At 38.5% G+C, this 22,953-nt stretch overlaps 1 protein-coding gene and 1 pseudogene across 3 annotated transcripts in view; both read left to right on the top strand.

Moving 5' to 3' along the window:
* SH3RF1 (SH3 domain containing ring finger 1) overlaps positions 1-22,953 on the top strand; it is a 156,139-nt gene that overhangs the window by 17,579 nt on the left and 115,607 nt on the right. The window lies entirely within an intron of this gene.
* On the top strand, positions 18,941-20,494 carry LOC131411461 (ATP synthase F(0) complex subunit B1, mitochondrial-like; annotated as a pseudogene).

Here is a 22,953-nt window from a genome sequence, read left to right as displayed (position 1 = left end):
AAGCCAGACAGCTATGATATGAAACATGACAAGGACCCCAGGCTCTCTAGTTCAGACACTTGCAAGGCTGATTCTCTGTGATTGTTAATGTATCAAATATTTAACTATAATGTGTGGGAATACCTTGAGTTATTATTACCTCTCTCAAGAGACTAAGCTATGTGATAGCCGCAAATAAGTAACACTAGATCTACCTACCATTTCATTATAGATGAAAGAGAATGGTGTATCCTGAGGAGTAACACCTTAGAAAGGCTTGGTAACTTTAGAAATGTGTCACGCTGTGGGTTTTAGGTATGCTGTGAATGAAGAGCTTTGTGTGGAAGGAGTGGGAATGCTACGTGAATATTTATTATGTAAATTCAAATGTGTTGTTAGATTTATTTAAGTTTCTTCTTTGTGATCCTAGCTTTCTTGATTTCCTGGACTGAGAGGCAAGTTTATTTTTCACATTAACCTGATATGTAAATTTCTAAGCCCCTGCTGGTGGTTTTTTTCTCCTTCCAATTTAGCGGTATCAGGTCAGTATCTGGGCAGGGGGAACCCATTATTAACAGTTAGCTAGTGCCTTTCTTTGTTTAACTGCAGCCAGGCTGTAATCTACCCATCTGTCCTGTAACTGGGGGGTGTTGCCCTGTTTTGGATTTATTTAACATTGTGTTCAGTGATGTATGTTGAAATTTAGAATGTATGAAAACAGAGGTTATGTTTTGCTCATGCGTGTATCAGTCGTTCAGTACACATATCTTCTCTGTGTCTGGACTCAAAGGTCACCATTTCTTGGCACTGTTACCAGACACGCTGAGATATTAAGCCAGAGAATAGACTAGGTGGGTTAAAGATGGATTCAGGCCAAAATTGATTTACAGTTTGATACTTAATACCAATTTTTCTAGTCAGTTGAGTGTTATCTGACAAGTATGCACCGTTGCTAATTATTGGCAGCCATGGACTGGATAATACAATTCTCGAAGTTGAGAGTAATTAGATCGTAACTGTCTATCAGTAGCTTTAGGATGAAAAGAGTATCAATTTTAGTTTGACAACAAAACCACTTTTAAATGGTCATGAAGTCATTTTAAGAGTTGATCCTATGGAATAATGTATGTCTGATTCAAGAAAGTAAATTCTTGACTGCCTGACCTTGGGTGAAAATATGTAACAAGATGTTTTGTGATACTGAAAGAGTGAAGTGATATTTTGGTAACTTTGTGTTCAGTTTGTTGCATCTAGGTTAGCCATGAATGAATTTATTCTGTTCTCGGAGAACTTGTTTTGCATTGATATGATGGTTTGAGAAAGGAAGCTATGATAAATTTCTTAGGCTGGAAAACTCAACATGCCCTAAAATGTGAAAATGTAGAGCTTCCTTTTATTTATTAAGTTCATCCTGAAACATTGGGTTAATTGCCTTTACCTTCCACATCTCACGTGGTTCTTGTGTCTCTGCAAAGCATACCAGAGTCCTTACCCCTGTAGACATACAATCTATCATTTACAGTCTCCAACTGGTAAATACAGTTATTTGGCACAAACACATATGCTCAAAGGTGATCTGAACAATATATAGTTTTGTTTAATGAATATGCGAGGCTTTTCTTTAAGGTTTGAACAAAGAATGATATCACAGTTTTGTTAATAATATAAATAGAGGTTAAAGACTGGAACTATTTCTAGTAGACTGTGCAGCCCTAAATCATTCAAAAGTAATGAAGCAGGTTTCTGAAACAGATTGTGTTTCCCTATGAAGGAAGCCACCTTTGTTCCATGTCACTGATGCATTCCTTATAGGTGAGGTCACTCTGCATTGCTGATATCTTTTTCCTTTCATAAAGGGAGATGTGGACCGCTCCCAGTGCATTCCCTTTCTCACAGTCCGTAAAATAAGGCTTAAATGTACCTGTGCATTAAAAGCTTGTGCAGGACGAAAGCCAACCTGAGAGGCTTTGTGAACCATGAATTGACAATAAAACACGGTATGCTTCTGTTTTTCAAATAGCTTGTTTAAGGACAAAAGAACTATTCACTCCTACATGACTTTCATGTAGTTATCATAAAAGAGAGGAGGATGGTCACCTTGTTTTGTGCATGATTTTAAGGCTGCTTGACTGAGATTATTTGAAACAATAGTTTTCAATTATTCAAACTAATAAACTCTGAGAGGGATGTGTGTTATAGAGTGTATAAACGTCTTTATGTCTCTTTAGATAGAATTACATTTAAGAAGTAGCTCCCCACCCCAGCAAAATCTAAAGGGTGAAAGCATTTAGAAAGTATCAGGTTAAGGTCTAACTATTGAAATGGTCTCCTAACTAAAGCCCCTGTTCCACTCGTGTCTCCTAGAGTCGATCCCTTGCATCTCAGTTAGTGTGACATGACACTCTTGTTCAAAACTATATAATGGTCCATTAGACTGAAGCAATATAACTGAGCCATGCCTCTTCTTCCACGTTATCTTTCAAGCTTATATATTTTGCTCCAGCCGTACAAGTTTTTTTGCTGTTTGTCATAGCACCAAGCCCTGGGGGCTTTGTACCTTCTCTTTGCCCTGCCTGGAAGGAAGGTCTGCTTTTACCCGGATCTTGACATGGCTTGCTCCTTTACTTCAGTTTGATCTCTTCTCAAATGTCACTCCCTTAGAAGGGTCTTCTTTGACCAAAAAAGCCCCTCTCCCTACTCCTGTCAATCTTCAAGCCTTGCCCTGCTTTATTTTTCTTTGTAGCATTTCTGCCCATTTATTTGTCCCTCCCCGCCAATAGACAGTAAGCTCTGTGAGGGCCAGGACTTTGATAAACTTACTCCTGTCTGTATCCCCAGCAGCTAGAACACTGCCTGGCACATAGTAGGCCCTCAGTAGGAATTTGTTATATTAACGAATCAGTGAATGAGTTTCACTTGATGTATGTTGGGCTTAATTACTTTGTAAACCTCATGTTGAAAAAAATATGGCAAATAGAAAAATTATTGTTAATCATTCAGATGTTTAAGTTGGAACTGAGAATGTTTACAAATGAGTAAGTTAAAGTGTCATATTTGCTTATTTGGTGATTCATTTTGTATTGTTTTATTTTATGAAGATAAATGTGGAATGATTTAAAAAATAATCTTGCCATGAGCCTTTTTCCTTCAACCCGAGAGACAAGCAACATGATTTCAAACTATAGCAGCATCTCTGTTTTTAGCTTTCGGAAATGAATACACACACTTTATAACTGACAGCGTCGGTGTACTTGAGTACTCATACTTTTAAAGCTACCCAGAACACCAGATAATGAGAGCATGAGAAGGAACACTGTCTTTTTCATGTATTTCTGCAAACTCCTATGCTTAACATATTCTTGGGAAGAGAAGTGACATTGTTTTTTGTACCTAAAACTGTTTCAGGAGTGGGTGGAAAACAGCTATTAATCTTGGCTGTGTCGTGACTTGAGCATATTTTCTCATAAGATGTGCGATTCAAATTAGCCTTAAGATATCCTTTATTTTTCCTTTGCAAGATAATACAACCAAGTTGTGGGTTGATTCTGTGGAGTGTCCTGAGCCTGCTGATTGATGCCAGGAATGAATTTCCTTTTTCTAATCTAATCATGGCTATATATATGACAAGTAAAATTCTCTTAAGTGTCTCTGTGTAGGCACTCATAAACATGACACAGTCACATGTTTTACCAGTTACCATACTTGAATCCGCATGCGTTTTCTCCGGCTTATTGAGTCGGGGAGGCACAGCTTGCTGAAAATTTATTCTTCCCTTGTTGCCCTGTGTGCTTTCAACAGGGGAATGGATCTTTTTATTTTTTTCAGTAACAGATAATTCTATGCTTTACCACGGTACTTGGTCTGTTTTCCACGTAGACTTAGAGAATGTCCCGCCTACCCCCTCTAATGGAGAATCACCAAAAATGATTTGGGGCAGTTCTCCAAGGTCACTGTGGGTAGGCAGTGCAGTTCACACTGGAGGAACTCTTGATGTCTTGTCCGGATGATCACAGACATCTGCCAGGTGAGCAGCTCCAAGCCCTGCGTTGGGACACAGGACTGTCTATGTGGGTGTTTCCCTTTCCTATATCTATTCCTGTTGTCAGCTCCAGGATTTCCATTATCTGCAGGAATGTCATGATAACTCCTCAGACTCAGATCACAGGATCAAAACCCCCTTTGTTGTCTTCAGGACAGTGATACTATTCTCTGTGGCCCCAGTGCAAGATTGTTCGTTCCCCTCCCTACCACCACCATGTATTACTATCATTTGTCAAGTGAGGCCACCTTCTTCACCTCTCTAGATTCCAACCTTCCTCCTGAACTCAGGGTCAGACCTCAAGACAGATCATGGTAATCTAGAGTCTGCCTGCCTGACCTCCCATTCTCCAAGCTCTATCTCCCACTTCAGACTTGCCTCACATTGATACCAGGCCTGCAGATGTGACTCCGTAGCTTCCCTCACTCATTGCGTGTCAATCACTGTCCACTGGATGAAGTACACACCTCTAATGTTGCTGTGGACGCTGGCTACCATTCATTCACTCAGTAAATATTTATTTGGGAGAAAATCCCTAAGCTGGTTTGACCGCCTTGCTTCTCTCTGTGTCTAAACTTATCAAACTTGCTTTTTCTCTTTTCCACCCTTTTCACTTGGTGTTTGCTTGCTCTTGTCCCCCCTCCCACCCCCTCCCAGGGCCATCTCTAGTTTCAGTGTCTGAGCCTTTGTCTTCAGTCATCACCCTTTTCCCAATCAGCCCATCATGTCTTACTCAGTTAAAATAGCCCCTAAGGTCCCTTCTTAATTCCTTAACTACATTTGATTTATGGTAGAAAAACCAGTGGAGAATAAAGCACATGGTAAAGGTGGCATTAATAGTATACTTATCTAATTTTCCTGCAAAATGGAACTTTCTCTCCTTCCTCCTTCCTTTTTTAGATGAAGAGCTATGAGATTATTCAAGTTTTTCTATAGCAGATTTGCAAGATTGTCATATTTACCAGGGAATTATTTTATAGATGAAAAAATTTGAATTGGCTTTTAGTTTCAGAGTAAAATAATTGCTAGTTAAATGACTTACATTAGTGGATCAGACCCAGTTAATGTAAGTTTGTGTCTCTTAAAATAAAAGTTGAAAAATTAAATTTGTTCCTTGGTAATTTGATTTGTAGGAAGTGGGGAACAAAGGATTCCAAACAGGGCTTTTAAAATCAGTTCTAATTAATTGCGTGTGCAGATGCATCAGCTACGATTGGGAGGCAATTAGTCTAATTATATTTAAAATACAGTGGCATGCTTAAATAGATAATCACACCCTCAGGCCTGCCTATCTTTTTCTACTTTCTCCTATAGGCGCATAGTGAATTTTTTGGCCATTAAGCATGACCTCATCAGTGTCCATGGAGCAGAACAAAGTGACAGAATGCAGATGGGCAGGATTGCACATCCTTCTAACTCAGAATTTGATACTTCAATGATAATACCTACCCGGCATACTTAGATGGAAAGATTAAAATATGCTGGGGAAAATTTATGTTCTCTAGCTGACCTCCCCCCCCCCTTTTAAATCTTAATTTTGGAAAGCTGAGCTCTCTCCAGGAAATATCTTTCTCATGCTCCAATTTGGAGTAAACTATGTCTGAATCCTATTCTGAATGTTATGAAATAATTTGAGTTTCAGAGTAAAACTTGAATAAGTAACGCTTGGCCTGACAAGGTAGCGTTAGCATGAAAGACTCAGTTGCGGACAAGGTAGAGGGGCCAGGTAAAAATGTCATCTGGGCTGCTGAAGTAGCTTCATACCCACCAGGTCTTCAGTTGCTGCAATTTATAATGGATGTGACACCCCTGACAAAACTGTTTTTCTTTTCGACTTAAGCAGTTGATATTTGTACAGGTGAATGAACTGAGATGTTTTCCCTGCCTTTCATTAAAAACTAATGTGACTGCTTTTCTGTTCAGTAGATTCAGTTTTATTGGGAGAATCAGTTGAAGGTGGTCTTGTGTAAAGACTCCCCTATTGCCCTTCCTTTGGTTTCCGGTAGTATTAAAAATGATTTATAAATTACATGTTCATTTTATAGGATATCCTGCAGTTACAAGACTACAGTCTTTATTACCAACCTACCACAGCGATTTTGCTTTTTATTTCAGCTGCGTTTGCTGTATTTCTGACCATATTGTTTGTAGCAGAAACTGAGGTTTACTATCATTGCTGTATTTATAGCTGGATTGTGTGGTTTTCTCCATGTAGGCAAGAACAGGATCTTGAGGATAGATAGCTGGTGATTTTAGGCCAGTGGGATCTTTGTTTTCTGGACTGTTTTTGCTAATCCTGGTATGGAACATCAGTTTACTTTATCTGTGGCTATCAAAATACAATGGGTTTAGGTGGACGATAGACAAACTTAGATGGAGATTTGAAACAAATATTTGAATATGTAGATTATTCGTCAATATGGCTTGTGCTATGACTTGAGTATGCACGATTGTTAACCTTTTTTCACATTTCATCCATAGACATGGCTTAAATCTAAGTAGATTTGTTCAGAGGTGACAGTTCCTTTTTACTTCCTTCTTTGAGGTTACCCTGTCAGAGTTGGTAGAGTTAAAGTTGGGTTTGAAGTTTATTCTTCCTTTAATCTTTGAAACAAACTAGTCTTCTTCTTATAGTAAAGATAAGCAAATTAATGTGACATCTAGACCAATTTAGGAATTTCATTTATAATACAGCGAAAGATAAATGTATTTTTTAAGCAGATGTCTGATGACAATCATGCTATCATGATGGAATATCTGCTTACAGAATATGGGTAAGTTTACTGTAGTGTATTTACCTCCATGTGTCAAGTGATCTATATAAAATGTATTTTTATGTGTTCTGCATAACATACTAAAAATTGGGTAATTCACGTTTTTGATTTGTTATAATTTCAGTTCCTCTTTTCATGTGGAGCCTTATCTACTACCCTTTTTGTTTCTTATTAACAAAATGTTATACACAACTTAAAGATATTAAAGGAATTAACAGGTTATAACGACAGAACTGAAAACTTGAGAAAAGCTTAACATTGTGTCTCGGTTAAATATGTGCAACATAAAAGAAATCATTATTCTGTCCTATGTATTATTTTATTAGACATCCTTCACATATCAGTTTATCTTAAATATTCCACATGCATTTTAGTTAGTTAGGACACTGGATTCTGTGTGTCTTTACCCTTCAAGTAATGCTGGTTATAGTTAGATAAATTTAAATTATTAACTTACGGTCTAGGAGAATTTAGATTGATTGACATGCTGGCATTGGCAGTATATTGTATTCTTGAGTCCACAAAAAAGATGTATTGTGAAACTCTAGAATTGGGTAGAAAGAGATCGTCTGTGTAGTAGCTTTAAAAAAAAACTGGGAAGAGCTTTTACAAAAGCAGCAGGAAGTACTTACTGAATCAGCACTGGTCCATTGTGTGGAAGGGTTTGCAGATTTCTAATTAAGCCGCTGAATACTTTCAGTCCTCAATTCACACGGAAAAATTTTAAAATGGTGGTGAGGCGCGCCGCGCGTACGTCTGTGTGTTTGTGTAGGGCAGCTGCATGTAATGACATGATAGTGAAAATTAGAAAAAAATATGTGTGTGGAAACAGCAAGAAAAATTGAAATAGAGTGTCTTAAAAAAAAAAGTAGAACAACAACCAAAAAGTCACTCCATGTAATTTCGAGATCAGACAAAAGGATGGCCAGAGCATAATGGGAGCATGTTGAAGCCTGTTGCTAAATCAGAAATGAACAGGAATGCAGTTCAAAACCTCATTTACTACTCTTTAGTCTGTTGCCCTAGAGACAGACTTCACATATTGACTTTGGCAACTCCAGGGTAGCTTGCCATGTCTGCAACTATTTAAGTGAAAATATTAATTTGTGATTTAAAAATATAAGTTTACTGTAGTCCGTGCAACAAAGTACGTTTGCGGTTGGGTGGGAATTTCCAGGAGGTTGTAAGTCATCTTTTGGAAAATGATGAAATAAATGGATCAAATAAGGAATTCGGATTCTAAAAAGTTCAAATAGTAAAAATGCAGTAAATGAAAGCAAGACTTATTGAAAACCCAGGCTGAGACTGATTTAAATTTCAGGCATCATCTCACTTTGTAGTATGAATTAGGTATCTGGAGAGTGTAGATAACAAAATTAGTAGTCAGGGGAGTGCTTAAAATATTGTTTAAAGATTAAAATGAGAGAATGAACCTAGAATGATCAAGATCCCATCCAGTTCTAATTTTAAATGGTTCCTTAGAGCAAGCGAGCTTTCCAGCTTTCTCTTACTCTGCTCTGCTTTGCCTTTTGGTGTTATTGTTATTCTGTAGTTGCAGTGAAAATGACATTTCAAAGATTTTCCTTGAAAAACGCTAATCCAACTAGACATTGTTTAAAAAGTGTCAAATGAAAAAAAAGTCATGGAGTTGGGAGAAGGGGCTTGAAGACTAGACACCTGTAATGAAAATGAATTCTCTTCCCTGCAGTGCTGTTTCTCAAGACGATCTGCATCAGAAACACCGGGGTGCTTATTAAAAATGCAGGTGACTAGTCCTACCCCAGCCCCATTGATTTTAATTTCCTGGGGCTGGGACACAGAAATCCGAATTTTGAACTAGTTCTCGTGCACACTAATGTTTGAGGGAAAACACTTCCAAAGTGTAAGTGCGAATCCGAGCTATAAAGACATAAATTTAATGTTTAAAATCTCTCTCTCCTCTGGGCATAATTTTGAAACTGATATTTCATCCTGAAAACGTTGCTTGATAGGAAAAGATTACATAGATACTAGAACTTGGGCCACTGCACAAGTGGGGTGTCTGTATGGGGAGAAAAGTTTTCGTGGAGAGCAGTTTTATATTTGCGATTGTCACACATCAGATTCGTGATTGAAATGGGTTTAGGCAGAGTATTTCCCCTTTGGGGAGCATGACAGAATCATTTAGCATTATAATTTTTACTCCTCTGTTAAAAAAATAAGTATTCTAATTGAAGTAGAAAAATATTTGATTAAGAATCAAATCCCTCTCTTCCCACTAAAGAATCCTATTTATAATATTTTGGGCTTATAATATAAGCTTTATTGTTCATATATATAATCTGCAGATTTTATTTAAAATATGAATGACCTGAAACTCAAATGACCTGAAACTTGACCTTTTTTTTTTGGTGAGGAAGATTGGCCCTAAGCTAACATCCATTACCAATCCTCCTCTTTTTGCTGAGGAAGGTTGCCTCTGAGCTAATATCTGTGCTCATCTTCCTCCATTTTTGTAAGTGGGATGCCACTACAGCATGGCTTGATGAGCAGTGCGTCGGTCCTTGCCTGGGGCTCAAACCTGCAAACGCTGGGCCACCGAAGCAGAGTGCGCAAACTTAACCACTGCACCAGTGGGCCAGCCCCATTGACCTCATATTTTTTAAAAACAGTTTTTGATGCTATGCTTTTTGCTGTTTAACTACCTGGTCAACAGACTTAGGGACCCCGGCCAAAAGGGCCAGAGAAACCCTCATAGACTGCCAAACATCAGAGAGCCTCATAGGAGAGAACTACCTCCTATGTCCCTAGAAGTGCTGTTGTATTTCAGTAATCATGCTACCTGGTCAGGTTGCCTGAATGACATTTCAGCAGGATCTCAGCCTGTGCTTTTGATTTTTCACTTTAGAAAGATAGCTACATTCCCCTTTTGGTTTAGATGTATTCCGGGAGCAGCTCTACTTGGGCCCTACCCCAGGATGTGCTGGCTTTCTCGCTGTCTGCTTGGATGGAGTTCAGGTGTGCCTGTGTTGGCGGTGGGCCAGTGCCAAAGCAAATCTTGTTTGCTCACGTGCTTTCCAACCTTTCTCTGCCCCTAAGGGCTTTACTGTAGTGGATGGTGATTTAAAATGCAAACAGAACCCCAACACAATCATACCAAACAATCCTATATAGAATTGGGGGTGAAGTTCACTGCCTGTCTGCTGAAAGGTGAATTTGTTGAAGACAAAGTCCTTTCTAAATAGTAGTATTTAGCATGTGTTTCTTGTATTAATTGGAATGTTTAAGCTTAGGTCCATTTCACATAGACTTGAGCAGTGGCATAGGTTTAAATTTTTTTAGTCCCTAGTAAAAGTTTTAAAAAGAATACTTCACTCTCTTCAAGAAGGTCCCTCTGCAATGAGAGAGATGCTTGCGTGATGTTCAGTTAAGTCTTGTAAGCACATGGATCATTGTACTGAATGAGGGTCTTGTGTACAAGCGGCGTAAGTCATTCATGAATATAGCAGGTTAGTATCCTAAGTTGAACACAATTTCTTAAACTGCTTCCTTCAATAATTAAGTGAAACTGAGTTTATTATAAAATGCCTTGAGAAGTTTTAATTGACTTTCAAAAAGTTGATCATCTTAAGATTCTACTTTTAGATGTTCCAGTGTCTGAGAGTCTGTGCTTTGTAATTCTCATTGTAGGTCTCAATTATTTCTAAAGAAAAGGTTTTCATTGATAGTTCTTGTGTTATAATGTGCAGTTAATTAATTGCAGTTATTCTGAGTACTTCCTTAAAATAATGTGCTCATTTCATTAAGATAGAAATGTTTGATAATGAGGTGGACATTGCTAAAGCTGGAGTGGTTAAAAGTTTTAAACCTTCTACTATGCCTTTTAATTTCTTCAGAAAAGTCTTTGAACAGTTATTTAATAAAAGCATGTACATACCCGTTGACTGAGGAGCAGTGGCTAGTTCCGAGGTTGATTCTTGCAGATGTCTATTTTCTGAACAACACTTGTGACTCAGAGCTCACTTCATTAACCTCTCATTATTTCCGTCTATGCTTGACTTCTTGAACATCAGCTTTTTTCTTTACGTTGCTTGTGCACTTAGCCTGCATTATATCCTTCATGATTTAATGGAGATATGTGATGGTAACAAAAATATTCCCTTTATGTGAGGTAGGTAGATTTATAACCTTTCTTATTGGCGCCATCTTGGCCAAAACAGTGACCTACATATGGTGGTGAAAAGACAAAAATTCCACATTGAAGAGGGAGATAAATTAAAAAAAAAAAAAAGAATGAGAGGCCGGCCCCATGGCTTAGCGGTTAAGTGCGCGCACTCTGCTGCTGGCGGCCCAGGTTCGGGCCCCGGGCTCTCACCGACACACTGCTTCTCCGGCCATGCTGAGGCCGCGTCCCACGTACAGCAACTAGCAGGATGTGCAACTATGACATACAACTATCTAGTGGGGCTTTGGGGGAAAAAAAGGAGGAGGATTGGCAATAGATGTTAGCTCAGAGCCAGTCTTCCTCAGCAAAAAGAGGAGGATTGGCATGGATGTTAGCTCAGGGCTGATCTTCCTCACAAAAAAAAAATAAATTAAAAAAAAAATGAATGAAGCATTATTTAAATGAGCCAAATGGATCTCGTATATTCTAGTATTTAAGAATTCACCAAGGACAGTACTGAGCAATTAAGCTATCATTTTTGAGAGTGCATGAAACGTCCTGTATGGTGTCTTGAAACTGGAAAAGGGCAAAGGAGGAAAAGAAAAAAAGTTAGCTTGGGAATTATTTGCCTGTCAATTTTTATGCCTCAGATAGTTAAATAGATAGCCTGAAAATCAAATAGGAAGAAAAAGGATAAGGAAGCTATACATGCTGCCTCTGAAGTGATGGGAAGCAGAACTAAGTGTGAGGCAGGAGGGAATGGAAGGAAGATGGTGATAAAAGAGTTCTTTATAGAAATATATTAGCATAGCCAAAATGTTTTCAGAGTGGAAGTGAATATTCCCTAAGCTCACGAGCCTGTGATAATTTTTATTTAGCAGTTAGATGATGTGGAGGAATAAACCCTGGCAGTGTAGTTGGCTGGGTTGTGCCAGAATAAAGGAGGCAATGACTTGTTTCTTGTGAAAGGAGCACAGAGCTGATTCTTGACCTTTCTGGTGTCAAATCTGATCTTGAGAAAGTCATTTGACCCTGATAGACCACAGTCCATAATTCTCAGCTTTCTCAACCTCACAGGCATCTATTAGGACAGATCTGTAAGAATGTACTGTGTGTTTGGAACAGAGGCGTCCCATAGATTCACAGTGTTGGTAAACTGGGAGGGCAGCAGGATATCTATGGCAACTCAACACTGTCTTTTTCGTAGTGGTGAAGACGGTTTATGGGGCCTCACTTCTTTTGGCCAGGGTCAGAATTCCCCATACCTTTCCACTCCCAGGACACCTGGTGGGCTCCTTTCCCCTCTGCTGTGATGAATTTTACCAGTGCAGGCTGGGCTTGGGCTGCTGTTCCAATTCTGGACAGGCTTGGAGATACTCTCAATTCTCAACTTTTTTTTTTAACCCCTAGTCTCAGTATTGTCATTTCTCACCAATCATACTGTGGAAAAAACCTGTGGAAAAAAATACGGTATTTGAGCAGTATTTTTCTAAAGGTGTCTTGGAATGGTGGCCAAGGGCTTACAGAGGATGTGTAGTCCGATGAGCTCTTCTCTTTGTTCTGATGTTCAGTCTCTGGTCAAACTGTTGATGTTAACTTCCCATCTTTTAGTTTCTAGGGGAGAAAGTTTCTATTCTATTTCCTCATTTCTTCTCCTCACCTTTGACATAAATCTAGAGTGTCTAGAAACCTCTGATATTTTTTCTTTCTTCTGAGTTTGTGTGAAGAATTCTGTGTGTATATGCATTTTCTTTTTTTTTTCTGGAAAGAGGTTCCACACACTTTCCTCAGACTCTTCTAGGGCTACATAACCCCAAAATGGTAAGAACCACAGGTCTTGAATAAGCTTATTTCTTGTTTCCTGATTAGGACGATAGGTATTCTCTCTCTTCAGTCTTATTACTAATTCCTTATCAGTAATACATATCCATCTGACTTTCATCTTCATTATCTTGTATCTTCTTGTTGACCTTTGTGGTCTCAGGGCACTCTAATTTTTTCAAAACTTTATAACTCGCCAAAACCAAGCTTCACGTGACTCAGCTGGATGTATCTTTCCCTTCCATTAGCCACATTGAGGGCCTTATAATGCAAATCTGCATTTAAAAATATGTAAAACTCCACATATACGTTACACCAGTCCCCTGACTAGGTTATTTTTTGATAGAGTAGAATATTTTCTCAATATGTAAGTGTGGCTCTTCTCTCAACCTTTAAGAAAATCTTCTCTCTCTGTTTTCTTCACCAAAATTATATCTAATAAATACTTCAGAATCTAGTGTTTATATCCTGCTAGTTGTTGATGTGGGCCACCACCTCATGGGTACGTACAACCATTTCTCCTCCTGAAATCAGTTTTACTTCTCTCTTGAGTAAATAAAGATCGTCACCTGGTGAAAATCACCTTTGGATGGTTATGCTCTTTAAAGTGTTCCATGATTTCAAGCATTACCCTCTTCCTAACCAAGTCACCTTCCGTCTGTGTCTAGGAACATTCCAGGTTGGTTTTCCACATCACATCACTCCTTTTCTCTCTGCTTATTGTGTTCCTGGCTACTAGACATCAGGTGCTGGTTCATTAGCAGACATTACTGTGCATGTCACACAGCCAGTTGGCACCACATTTTTGGCTCCTTCTGATGAATCTCTTTCTAGTTGGCTGGCAAATTAAATCTGTTCATTGAGAAGAGCGTGTGTGTGTGTGTTTGTGTTTGTTTATATGTGTATTACTGGCAGAGGATGTGGCAGAAGCAAAAGTTGGTGTGGTTAAATACAGTCATCTCTCTTCTATTTGCTTTCTTTTTTTTTCTCTTCATTTTTTTAGCAGAGGAGATCCTGGGTTTTGTTATTCGGTTTTTGTGCCTGTCAGTCAATTATTTGTTAGCTTTTGAGCTCTGCATATTTAGCATTTTATTATTAGAATAGTAAGAAACAATATAGAAACAATATATGTATTTACATATCCATTCCTCATATTGTAGAGACCCGTGACCATAGTGATAATGTGAATTAGCTTGCATGAGAATATTTAGAATAAATAGTAGCTTCTTACTGTATGCCAGGCAATGTTCTGGGTGCTTTATACATGTATTAACTTGTTTAATTCTCACAGCAACACAATGAGGCAGTTGATATTATTATCTCTATTTTACAGATGAGGAAATAGACACAGAGAGGTTAAGTAACTTGTTTAAGGTCACACAGCTAACAACTAACTGTATCGTTTAGAATAGATTAAGCTATGGTATAGTAACCACCCTCAAATTTGAGAGGCTGAACACCACAAAGACTTATTTCTCACTCATACATGTCCATTGTGGGACCACAGTGGGGCTGTACTCATGGTGGTTACTCAGAGACTCAGGCCGACACAGGCTCCGTCTCAACACGTACTTCTAGGAAGGGAACTGGTGCGTCAAGCTCTGGCTTTTAAAGCTTCCATCTGGAAGTGACACATTTTACTTCTCACATTTCATTGTCCAAACCAAGTCACTTGGCCATGACTCTGTTTAAAGGAAGTAGGGAAGTGCAGTCCTGCCACGTGCGCAGAGGGAGAGAAGAACTGGAATGTTTGTGAACAGCCCTAATAATTACCACAGTGGTGGAGCCAGGACTGGAATCCAGGCACTTGGGCTACAAAGGCTGTGCCGTTATTATAGCGCAATGACCATGACTGTAAGAAACTACATGGCAAGTATCCTGAGGCGTATATTGTCCAGAACAGTTTTGTCACTTAGGATGAGACAGCATGTCATTGAAAGAAATTAAGTAAAATTCCCCTATAATATGCTCATTATTATATGATTTGTAATTATTATGACATGCTATTATACAATAAGTAGTGTAGCATAATAGGTAAGAACATGGATTCTGGAGTTAGGCTGCTTGGATTGAAATGCCAGCTCTGTAACAGATTACCTATGTGACCTTGGATGAGTTACTTAACTGCTCTGTGCTTCAATTGCCTCATATTTAAGTGGGAATAGTAATAGCACCTATCATATAGAGTTATCATGTCATCAAAAGGGATTTTTAAAATTGTGTGTGTGTGTTATGTGTATTGCTATTAAATCACAGATATGGAATTCATAGTAAATATTGAATAAATGTTAGCTATTATTTTTCCTTATGAATTTGGTCATGCCACAGAGTAAGTGACATCTCTAAAAACTTTAAGCAAAAAAGTTTGAGGACCAGGTTAGTCTGTAAGGATATTACTGTGTTGTTATGTAAACCAGATGATCATAATGCTTGGGTACTGTTTAATGTTTATAAAGTTACATGTGTTCATTAAGAATTAGAGAAATGGTATACTGAGTCTTGTTTTCCACAGTAGGATTATAGGAGGAATCCTGTTTTAAGAATCTCAACATAAAAGAGCTTGTTGATTAAGTTATTAAATATATTTGTACCAGCAAACCTAATATATGAAAATCTAGACATGGAAAACTTAAATTTGAGGGTTTTTGTTTCTTTGTTTTAGCTCTAGAACAGTGGTTGTCAATGGGGGCTTGGGAGTTATTTTGTCCCCCAGGGGACACTTGGCAATGTCTGGAGACATTTGTCATACTAGACTGGGGGAGGTGGTACTACTGTCATCTAGTGAGTAGAGGACAGAGATGTTGCTAAACATTCTACAATGCATTGGGCAGCCACCCTCCCCAACAAAGAATAATCACGCCCCAGTGTCAATAGTGCCAAGGCTGAGAAACTGTGACTTGGAAATAGAAATCAATTTACTGTGGATTGCTTTAAATAGAAGGGATCCTGAGAGTACGGGTAGATTCCTGTTGTAGTCAATCCCCTTGTAATGACTTATTGGAAATAGTATGAGGCTGTTTCTGGACACTGCCAGGCAGCTCATTCTAGCAAAGCTGTGCTGGGAGGTAGAGCAAAGTCTGCTAAATGAAAAGTCTAGTGTTTGAAGTGTGTTAATTAATCCTCACCCACGAAAGCAGCTATTAGGATATCTCCATGTAGATGTAGTAAATGTTCTTCACCAAAGCTGATATTCTTTGACCGCTATGGCAGTATATTTGAAGAGTTATATGTTAATTTGCTTCCTGTGAGAACCAGAAGATTGTGGCACATGATCTGAGATCATATTCTAGATCAGGGTTTCTCAACCTCACACCATTGACATTTTGGGCTAGATAATTCTTTTTTTGTGGGAGTTTGTTCTGTGCATTGTAGGATATTTAGCAGCATCCCTGAAATCTACCCACTAGATACCAGTAGCACACTCCACTCCAATCCCTTCCACCTGACCAGTAGGGCAGTAAAAAATTTGGCATTGCCAAATCAGGTGGACTAAATGGACAGGTTTAGCAGAGTGAGAGAGGGACAGTAAAACAACAGACCAGGAGGACTTTTCAGCTTTAGGGACAGAGAGAATCAGAGAATCAGAATGACAGTTGGAGAGTATTTCAGAGTACAGGATGGGGAAGCAGATGGTAACTGTCAGGCACAGAATATGTTTTACAGCTGCTCTGGGACAGGGGTAAAAATAGAGAAATTGAGGGGGAAGGAAGACCCTCAGACTTACCTGAAAGCTAGATTTTCAATTACGTCCCTTAATGAAATGTCAGCTTGTAAGGGCAGAGCTGACAAGTATGAAAGAGTAATGGTTCTGTGAAATAATAGGGTAGAGGGAAGCGGTTTGCTGATTAAGTTACTCATTATCTGGAGGCTATGAAGAAAATTAGTCAATGAATTATTGTGGTGAAATATAACTTTCATTTTTCTGGAAGCCAAACCACCAAAAAAAAAAAAAAAATCTAAAATAACTAGATTTGTTTTTCATGACTTAAAATGACAGTTCTTGTTTACCAACAAGTTAATGAGGTAAAGTGTAATGCAGTGAGTTAATAGATAAAAAACACTTAGAAGAGTACTTGCTCCATAGTAAGCTTTCAATAAATGTTAGTTATCATTTGTTGTTAAAATGAAGACCAATGAATAATCATATTTAGTACGGTTTTAATTTTAAATTATTTTATTCTAATTTTTTGAAAATTGGTAATTCATCTATGATATATACACTATAGTCAGAATATTAGATTAACTAGAACATCCCATTTACCAACTACTGAGTAAACCAGAGTTTTATTATAATCTTCTAGAATATTAAGACTTAGTATTTCCAACCAGGTGGTTTCGACCATTGATCAGATTTGGAGATTATATCATGTTCAGAGTTTAGGGATTAAACTAAAATCCTGCTTAATTGTTTGATGGGCATGAACCTTATTTGGGGGTTTGAGCACATCACCAAAGAAGGGTAAAAAATATCTAGTAGTAGCCAACTTTCAGGATGAAAGAATGGTTTATAAAAATTTATAAATCAATAAATTTTCAATCAAGTATCTGATTAGTCAGATTCAGTTCATTTGCCCCAGCTAAACCGGATTCGCTACTACTCTAGGATGTGATATGTCCAAAGTTTGCCTTTTATTTTAACCTCAAGGGGTTGAGGAGAAAGGGTCAGGGGAATGAGAAGACCTGGATTGGAGGAGCCATTGTGGCCATTATTTCATCATTATGTGACCTTGGGCTAGTCCTTTGATCCTGTTGAAGCTCAGTTTCCGACGTTCAGTGGGAGTAATGATGCCCACCCCACACAAAGTTATTGTAAGAGTGAACTAATTTTGAAGGCACTATGAAAATCATGAAGCTGGATGACTTGGTCTACCTGTTTTTTCTAGTTTCTACTTCCACTATTTTGTTCTCCATATTGCTACAGTGATCTTTCCAAATTGAATCTGAACGCTAACTCTCCTGTGTAAATCTTTTCAGAGCTGTCTGTGGAATAGAGAATAAAGTGCAAAAATTTTAGCACAGTCTGCAAGAGCCTGTTGGGTCTGACATCCACTTACTGTCACCTCACAGGTCCTTACGAGCGCCCCCACTGGCCGTCCAGTATTTCGAATACGCGGAGCCAGTTGCTGCGTGTCTGCCTTTGTGCAAGCCATCCCCTCTATGCCCTTGTCCACCTGACCACCTCCCTGGCCTGGCACTCTCTCCCCTCAGCAAGGCGGTCAGGTCTTCCTTTTTGCCAGTACTGTACTATGTCTTGGATATATTTCCGTTTTAGAATTTTTTAAACTGTTGAAATATTTTTTTTTCATGTTTCTTCTAGACTAATAGGATTTTAAAGACACGACCTGATACCTGTATATCCTTATATTTCTAATGTCAAACAGTGCCTGAGGTGTAGTAGGCATTTGATGAATATAGTTGGATGAATCAATAATTGAAGAGAGATGGTTCATGCAGAAGTAGAAAAAGGCATTGATTGTCCAGGACTCTGATGGGAACAGAAAAGGGTCGTTGGTGGTGACTGACGGGTAGCTGGTGGAAGCATAAGTATCCTGTCACAGCTCTGGGCAAAACCTAATCTCGGCGATTTAGTGTCTTGAGTGTAGGAGAAATTTATTTTCTTTTTTATTTATGGATAACAAATTTGGGGCAACAAACATGATTAGATAGAGTGTAGTAAAAGCAACAATAATAAAAGAAACAGGACACATTTGTTGAATGCCTGTGTGCCAGTACTATTTTAAGTGCTTGGCGTAATAACGCGGTTAATTCTCACAACAACCCCATGAGGTAGGTGTTATTACCCTCTCCCATTTATAAATGAAGAAATGTGGGACTGAGAAGAGAAGTAAGCCCAGAGCACACAGCTGCTGTGAGGCAGAGCTGGGATCCCACCCCAGGCCCTGGAGCTCGTGGTCTTGACGCTGTATCTTACCACCTCACAGGAGCGGGACACTCATTGACCAAAGACACTGTTTGTCAACCTGTTGAGCCTAGTGTATTGTTTTTACTTAATGACTATAAACTTAAGGAAGTATATCTCATTTTTGAGGAATTTTTTAAAAAGTAAAGTCAGTAATATTTGAGTAACTACTAAATTGTAAGTTAAAGTTGACATTTTTAATTTAGATTGAAATATTTCTAGGGTTTTATTGAAAAACAGGGTGAAAAGCATTTAAAAGGAATTTTCTGGAGCGACCCTCTTGCTCCTGTCCCTGATAGATTCTCCTGTCCGGGTCACTGGGACGCTTGTACCCATGGCTGGACCCTTGCTGACCATGCTGTCCCAGGTGGTACTTTCTGCTGCCGCCACAGCAGCCACCTCTCTGAAGAACGCAGTCCTCCTTGGTCCAGGCGTATTGCAGGCAAGAAGGATCTTTCACACGGGGCAGCCAAGTCTTGCCCCTATACCACCTCTTCCTGAATATGGAGAAAAGTTCGTTTGAGGCTGATCCCTGAGGAATTCTTCCAGTTCCTTTATCTTGAAACCAGTGAAACAGGACCCTGTGTGCTCAGAACTGAGCTTGTCTTGTATTTTCTATCCAAAGAAATATATGTGATTACTCCAGAGACCATCTCTGCCACATCAACAATAGAGTTTCTTGTCTAGGTAATTAAAAAATACGGTGCCTCTATTGGAGAATTTGCTGATAAACTTAATGAGAAAAAAATTGCGCAATTAGAAAGAGGTGAAGCAGGCTTCCATCAAACATCCAGGATGCGGCTGATCTGGAGAAGTCACAGCAGGCACGGGTTCAAAAGCTCCGTTACCTTTTTGATCTCCAGAGGAATAACATTGCTATGGCCTTGGAGTTACTTACCAGGAACGTTGCATAGAGTATACAGGAAGTAAGGAATCGCCTGTACTATCATATCTCTGTGCAGAATATGATGCGTCAAAGGAACAAGAGCACATGATAAAGTGGGTGGAGAATCACGTGGTACAGAGCATCTCTACACGGCAGGAAAAGGAGACAATTGCCAAGTGCATTTCAGATCTAAAGCTGCTCTCAAAGAAGGCTCAACTACAGCCAGTTCTGTAAGTGTATCTGTCCCAATTGAGAGAGCCAGGAGCAGTTGACTGACTAAATGGAAACTAGTCTATATGACAAAATATTTCTGTATTGCTGTCTACTGAAGTTACAGTTTACCTTTCCTAAAAATCAAAAGTTTGAGTTTCATATAGTGAGAGAATTAAAACAATCTATTGGCCAGTGAGATATTTCTCATCCTTCTTGCTCTGCATTTTGAGTTATCCCATGATCACTTTTGAGTAAGCAGTTTGCTTTTAATATAATTTGGTGCCTGACTAAAGATTACCAAATTATAGTTTAAATTTGTAATTAATTCTACCATCTTGCAATAAAGTGACAGTTGAAACAAGAAAAAGAAAAGGAATTTCCCATCCCTTCAAAATTAACCTCAATTTATTTTAATTATTATTATTTTTGATTAACTCAGTGGATGAAGAAAAAAACCTTTGAAATGCCTTTTGTGAATCTGTTGTGTATATAGAATGGATGGAACATCCATGGCTCCATTTGAGGGCCAGCATTTTGAGTCAGATACATTTTGACTATTTATAAACATGGTGTGGTTTGTTTAGACTTGGATCATTTAAAGTCATATTGAGTTAAACATTATTTCTTTTAAATGACCCATCTGTATAAATACAATTAGATGCTCCAGTACATTATTATATTTGTATTGTTTCAAGTAAATCTTAATCATAGTTGCAATTTGGCGTTGATTCTACATTTGACATTTGCAAATATATCTTATAAACTCTCATGAGCTAAATTAGGGTTGGTTTTGTTCCCAACTATGATGAGAATGCTCTCAGTGCTCAATAAGTAGTACTCTATGGAGATATTTCCTACATTAGTATTCTCTTCTCGCTCTCCTGCCTCAGCCCAGGATATTTATAGGGGTGTTAGGAAAACTTTCTGAAAACAGTGAGGTTGAACAGTTAGAGATTTCAGTGCTTTGGGACTTAAGAGTTATAAACAGTTAATGTGCGTTGTCATGCTCTAAAAGCGGGGTATAGTATACATCCTTTCCCAAATGTATGTGACCATAGAAAAGGGTTTCTTGTTTTTTTTTTTTTTAAGGTATACCAATTTGCATTTCCAAGTGCAAGAAACACAGTCAGTTTGCAGAACAAAAAAGTCATGTATTGGGCTGGCCCCGTGGCTTAGCGGTTAAGTGCGCGTGCTCCGCTACTGGCGGCCCGGGTTCGGATCCTGAGCGCGCACCGATGCACCGCTTCTCCAGCCATGCTGAGGTTGCACCCCACATACAGCAACTAGAAGGATGTGCAACTATGACGTACAACTATCTACTGGGGCTTTGGGGAAAAAAAAAAAGGAGGAGGATTGGCAATAGATGTTAGCTCAGAGCCGGTCTTCCTCAGCAAAAAGAAGATTAGCATGGATGTTAGCTCAGGGCTGATCTTCCTCACAAAAAAAAAAAAAAGAAGTATTAGAGAATTGATTTGAGGTTGACAAAAGAAGCATTCTTAATTAAATTCAAATATTTTAATTATTCAATGTAATAATAATTTTTTATCTTTTTATCTTTTTCTCATTTGATAAAAGAAGGAGAATTGTAAAGATGAGTCCATTTTCCCACAACTGAGGTTGGAATTAAAATCATGATTTATTTTTATTGGAAAGCAGTGACAGTTGAGATAGAGTTCAGATATCTTTGGTTAACTGGAGACCTTTAGAGTTTCTGGAAAAACTCACTCTTTTTAGATAAAGTAAAATTAACAAAAATGTAGCCATAGGTCCACTTGCCTATAGCAGAGTGAATTATAACTACGGACAGGAGCCTTAGGACCTTTCTATATTAAGCCCTGAAATGGAATTGTGGTAGATATCAAACCATTTGTGAACCTAAAAGAGCTCTTCTGGTGGGGCTGTTTTGCTTTTATTATTATTAATCAAAGTAAGACTTTTTTGGTTTGCACTCTTGGAACCATCTGGAATTTCTTTCAAGAACAGATTTTTTTAAAAAGTAAAATTTTAACACTATAAAGTTATAAGAGATGTTTGTGGAACTATTCAGCAGAGTTAGTCAAGAATTCATAAAGTAGAACAGGGAAATCCAAAGAATTTTTTTGAGTGTAGATATAGTGTATGTCTGTGTGTCTGTATGAAAAAATAAAATGATGTGTGTACTAGTAGATGATTACAAATTGTGGCAGGCAGAATAATGTCCCCATCCCCCAAAGATGTCCACATCCTCTCTCTGGAACCTGTGAATATGTTGTTACATGGCAAGGGGGAATTAAAATTGTTAATCAGCTGACCTTGAGATGAGGACATGATCCTAGAGTATTCACATGGGTCCAGTATAATCACAAGGGCCTTTAGAAGTGGAAGAGGGAAGCAGAGGGGAAGGTCAGAGTGATGCCAGGTGAGAAAGACTCAACGCACTGTTGCTGACTTTGAAGATGGAAGAAGGACCCATGAGCCAAATAATGTGGGCAAGCTCTATAAGCTGGTAAAGGCAAGAAAATGGATTCTTCCCTAGAGCCTCCAGAAAGGAATGCAGTCCTGCTGACACCTTGATTTTAGCCCAGTGAGACCCATTTTAGACTTCTGACCTCCAGAACTGTAAGATACTAAATTTGTGTTATTTTAAGGCACCAAGTTTGTAGTAATTTGCTACAGCAGCCATAGAAAACTAATATACGTGTATGCTGAAATCTTTTTAGGTGGACTGCCTGTTTTTGAAGATCACCTGATTTTATAGCCAATATTTTTCTAGTGCAGATTTTTAGTTCTTATAGAAAACATACGTTTAGAATATGTATTCATGATGACCTGCTTACCGCTCCTGGAAACAGTTTAGAAAATGGAATAGTGAAACAATTTGTTGAAGAAAGATAAGAATTGAGACTGCATTATGTTACTTTGATAGGAAATAAAATCCTTAATAAAGTTCAAATAAGGCATTTGGGATTCAGAATCACTTCACGACTACAGGATTTATGGACTTTCCTTCTTTCGCTCTTGTGGCATTATTTTTTTAAAGTTTTCCTTATGCGTTTCCTGAATGGAAGCATTTTGGGATGCAGTAGATTCTGCTCTGGTATCTAGGGATGGTATGTTTCCCTGTGGAAGATTCTGTTAATAGCTATCCCGCTGTCCTTTGCCAATCCTCTTAAAAGTAGCTGGGTCTGTCTTGATGGG

The sequence above is a fragment of the Diceros bicornis genome, chromosome 11 (genome assembly GCF_020826845.1).
Source record: "Diceros bicornis minor isolate mBicDic1 chromosome 11, mDicBic1.mat.cur, whole genome shotgun sequence".
Taxonomy (NCBI): domain Eukaryota; kingdom Metazoa; phylum Chordata; class Mammalia; order Perissodactyla; family Rhinocerotidae; genus Diceros; species Diceros bicornis.
This window is presented reverse-complemented; position numbering and strand designations above follow the sequence as displayed.